We start from the raw sequence: 5,398 nt of genomic DNA on the forward strand, positions 1-5,398 counted from the left end.
TGTATGAATGTGCCTGTTAATCATAATGGAGATCCATATCCCACTGCAGTGCTGGGTGCAATATAGGTTTTAAAGCTACTCGTTTCCAAAAATAAGACAGCACAGAGGATTAGATGATTATATAATGAAATAATCTATTAATGTATATACACAATGATTCCCAGGCCTCAGCTCTAGGAATTCAGATTTTATTGGTCTGGTACCCAGTATTGCCGTTTTATTTTATTTTATTTTATTTTTTATGTTTTCCTGCTTTTGGCAACTGTTGCCATTGTCCACTTTGTGATTCCCTGTTCATTTAGACCCTGAATTTTAGGGACTTGCCAAAAATTAGAAGCAACTCCCTTTTCTGGTCTAAGCCTAATTATACTTTTTAAATAAGCAATGAGGCAAGAATGTCTAGACACCAAGAGTTTTACAGAACAAAACATGATTCTTATGCCATACCTTTATTTTATGCAAACCAGTATCACAAAACACTAAGATGGCCTAATAATGGGTTCTGAATGTCCTATATTCTATGCTACTTCTCTTTTCTCTTTCTTTTCTTTTCCTTTCTTTTCTTCCCTCCCTCCTTCCCTTTCTTTCTTTCTTTTTTCTTTTTTTCCTTTGGGGTAGTCAAGCAGATCCAGGCCAACTAGTATCTGGGAGGTAGACACAGAGGCTTTGCCAGGCTTCCCACTCCAGGCTCATGCTTCCGGGGTATCTGGTTTTTTTATAATCCCCCTTGGGGAGTAACAATAGGTAGTGTAACATTGAGTCATAACTCTAATGCATCATTCAGGTTGGCATCATGGACAGGCTCTCTGTATTCTTTCATAGCAACATTAAACAGGTATACTTTGGGAACACAATTTTTTTTTTTTTACAGAATCTTTGCAAGGATGCATGTTCCATTTTTGCATTTTTGCAATAATATTAAATATATCTTGGCTCCCCAAAAATCTTACTGTCATTTTAAAAAAGATTTTATTTACTTGAGAGAGGGAGGGAGCACGAGTGGGGAGAAGGGGCAGAGGAAGAGGAACAAGCAGATTCCCGCTGAGCAGGGAGCCTGACACTGGGCTCAATACCAGGACCCTGAGCCAAATCAGATGCCTAACTGACCGAGCCACCCAGGTGCCCCCTTACTGGCATTTTTATTGGTATTGTGAACTTTATAGATTAATTTAGGGAGAATTGACATATTTTTGATGTTAGGTTTTGCTATCCGCTGGAATATTAGTTCCTAGATGGCAAGGATTTGCTCTGTTTTGTTCAGTTGTGTATCTCCAAAGCCTAGAAAAATACCTGGCATATAGTAAGTGCTGTTTTTACTGAATGAATGAATGAATGAATGAATGGGATGCTTTTACACTTGTTTTGATCTTGTGTTCCTCAGAAGTGTTTTAAACTTTCTTTGTGTAAATCTTGTACATTTTTCTTTCTTTTATTTTTTTTAAAGATTTTATTTATTTGAGAGAGAGAGAATGAGAGATAGAGAGCACGAGAGGGAAGAGGGTCAGAGGGAGAAGCAGACTCCCTGCTGAGCAGGGAGCCCAATGTGGGACTCGATCCCGGGACTCCAGGATCATGGCCTGAGCCGAAGGCAGTCGCTTAACCAACTGAGCCACCCAGGCGCCCACATTTTTCTTTCTTTTAAAAATTTCTTTACTTTGGGGTGCCTGGGTGGCTCAGTCGTTAAGCATCTGCCTTTGGCTCAGGTCATAATCCCAGGGTCCTGGGATTGAGCCCCACATCGGGTTCCCTGCTCCACGGGAAGCCTGCTCCTCTCTCTCCCACTCCCCCTGCTTGTGTTCCTGCTCTCGCGCTTTCTCTCTGTCAAATAAATAAAAGTAAAATCTTTAAAAATTATTGATTGATTGATTGATTGGTCGGTTTATTTATTTATTTAAATTCCAGTGTAGTTAACATACAGTGTTACTTTCGTTTCAGATGCATGATATAGTGATTCAACAATTCTATACATTACTCAGTGATCATCACTTCATCTACTTCACCTATCCCTCCACCCACTTCCCTTCTGATAACCATCAGTTTATTCTCTATATTAGAGTTTGTTCTTTTGTTTGACTTCTTTTTTCTCTGTTCATTTGTTTTGCTTCTTAAATTCTACATATGAATGAAATCATATGGTATTTGTCTTTTTCTGACTTATTTCACTTAGCATTATACCTTCTAGATCCATCCATGTTGTTGCACCTAGTATTGTCATTTTATTTTATTTTATTTTATTTTTTAAAGATTTTTATTCATTTATTGAGAGAGAGAGAGAGAGAATGGTAGGGAGAGAGCATGAGAGGGAAGAAGGTCAGAGGGAGAAGCAGACTCCCCGCCGAGCAGGGAGCCCGACGCGGGACTCGATCCCGGGACTTCAGGATCATGACCTGAGCCAAAGGCAGCCGCTCAACCAACTGAGCCACCCAGGCACCCCTAATATTGTCATTTTAAAAAGTACCACAGAAGGCGTGCCTGGGTGGCTCAGTTGGTTAAGCGTCTGACTTTTCCTTTCAGCTCAGGTGATGATCTTCCTGGTCAGGATATTGAGCCCCACCTTGGGCTCCCTGCTCATCAGGGAGTCTGCTTCCCCTCTACCTCTCCCCCAGCTTGAGCACTCTCTCTCAATCAAATAAATAAATAAATAAATAAATAAATAAATAAATAAATATTTTTTAAAAATAAAAAGTACCACAGATGATTATAATGTGCAGTGCTGGGCAATGTAGAGGAGTTCTAATCAGCCCTACCTCAGCTGAACTGTTGCCTCTTCCATAAAGCCTTTCCTGCCCATCTCCCAATTTCCTTCCTATAGAATTAATCCTTTCTTCCTCTGGGCAACATACGTATTTCATTCATATTTATATTGCATTTCTCAGCAATATTGTAGTTTGTTTATAGGCCTGTCTTCCTCCTAGACGGTGAGAAATTTGAAAGGACTATATGCAATAGCCCATCAACAGCCCAGAGAGCAATGCCTGATGTGATGAGTGCTCAATAAATGTTGGCTAAATTAAATAACTTCTTATAGTGCACAGGTGGTCATGGAAAGATAGATACAGATAGGTGTGCATAAACATGCCAACCCATGTTAATAATAAAATCTCTATTTTTATGTTTCCAATTCAATGAATATACTCTAAGAGATCGCTTTCTGTTATAAATCATAACATAATGATGCTGTAAGTAGAGTCATCAAAAGCTACAGAGTTTCCTGGAATAGCTGCTGTACTAGTGTGCTAAATGCTGTTTGCCTCGGTGTATGATGTAGTCATAGAAAACACTTGGGGCTTAGTGTCTAGACTGGACTTGGACTCTTGTTCCACCATTTATTAGCTGTGTAACCTTGGACAGTTACTTGACCTCATCAGTAAAAAGAGTATCTAAATGTCCTTTTTTAAAATTTGAATTTTATTTATTTTTTTTAGAGAGAGAAAGATTTCAAGCAAACTGGGGAAGGGGCAGAGAGGAAGATAGAGAATCTTAAGCAGGCTCCACAACCAGTACAGAGCTTAAGGTAGGGCTTGATCTCACAATCCTAAGATCATGACCCCAAGATCATGACCTGAGCAGAAAGCAATGCTTAACCGACTTAATCAGATGCTTAGCCAACTGAGCCACTCAGAAGCCCCTCTAAATATCCTTTCACTCAGTAGTCAAATATTTATTACTTGCTACATGTCAGCCATTGTGCAATACCAGTGACTTTCAATTAACCTTGAGTGCACATTAGAATCACCTGGCAAAAAAATTTTTTTGAAGATTTTATGTTTAAGTAATCTCCATACCCAATGTGGGGCTCGAACTTAGAACCCTGAAATCAAGAGTTGCATGCTTTACTGACTGAGGTAGTCAGGTGCCCCTCACCTGGAAAAATTTTATTTTATTTATTTCAAAGATTTTATTTATATATTTGACACACACAGAGAGAGAGAGAGAGCACAAGTAGGCAGAGGGAGAGAGAGAAGCAGGCTCTCTGCCAAGCAGAGAGCCAAATGCGGGGCTCCATCCCAGGACCCCGGGATTGTGACCTGAGCTGAAGGCAGACGTTTAACCGATTGAGCCACATAGACCTGGAAAAATTTTAAAGCTACTAGTTCCCTAAAATAAGACAGTGTATATAAGATTAGATGATTGTGTAATGAAATAATCTACTAATACATTTTATATATTTAATACCTATAGCAATTAATTTAATTAATTACATATAGTAATATATGTACATGTAATATATGTATTAATTACAATAGTAATATAATTAATTACATGTAATATGTAATATAATTAATTACATATAGTAATATATACAGGATTAGATGATTGTGTAATGAAATAATCTAACATTTATATATTACATATATAATATATAAATATAAATATATTTATAAATATAATAAATATTTTTCCTATGGTGATATGAGAGTTAAATGGGATAAATTATGTGAAAATGCTTAGCAAAGGGCACAGCTTAGGACAGGTGCTCAACAAATGTTAATTGAATTTGGCAAATTACTAATCTAGATTAGTAGGTCTCAATCTTCAGTATGCTATGGAATTGTCTGGAGGGCCTAAACCCTTGGCTTACTGGGTTTCACCTCCCAAATTTCTGATTCAATATGTCTAAGGTGGGTCTGATATTTGTGTTTCTAAAAGGTTCCCAGGTGATACTGATACTGTTGATCCTAGGATCACACTTGGAAAACCACTGACCTCAACTATAAACCCTTGAGGACAGGAATAATTGGCCTGCTGACTAAAGCATGCTCAATGCCTAACATAGCTTCCAGCACAGACTAGAAGTACAATCTTTTTCAATGAATGAACTACTCCATGCCTCAGAATAACTTTATTTACTGTCAATCACAGAAGAGCAAGAACTTTTGTTCACTACTGTATTCCCAGAACCAAAAACAAGGCTTGGCACACAGCGGTGCTAAAAAAAGAAAAAAAGAAAAAAAAAGTTAAAATTAAAACTATTATTGAAAGGATTAAGTGAGGTCATGTATGTTTTTAAAAAATCCCACAACTATTAGCTACAATATTGTTAGTCATTAAATGGGATAATAATTACTCCAGGAATTGTATTCTTCCAACAGGCTGGGGGCATCCTGAGTGCAGAGATCTTCAGGCTCTGGCAGAGCTCTGCATCTAAACGAAGCCACTGTATAAAAATGGTTAACTAATAACATGCGACATTTACTGAGTGATTGTTATGGTGCCAGGCAGTCTATGTGACTTGTCTCATTCCATCCTCTCAACAAGCTATTATTAGAAAGGCATTTAGTATTCTCTCCCATTTTACAGATGAAAGAAACTAAAGCAGATATAGCTTCCCAAGCTGGTGAGCTGCAGAGCCAGAACTTGAACACATGAAGTCTGAAAGCAGAGTTAGTACCCTTTA

The sequence above is a fragment of the Zalophus californianus genome, chromosome 15, assembly GCF_009762305.2.
Source record: "Zalophus californianus isolate mZalCal1 chromosome 15, mZalCal1.pri.v2, whole genome shotgun sequence".
Taxonomy (NCBI): domain Eukaryota; kingdom Metazoa; phylum Chordata; class Mammalia; order Carnivora; family Otariidae; genus Zalophus; species Zalophus californianus.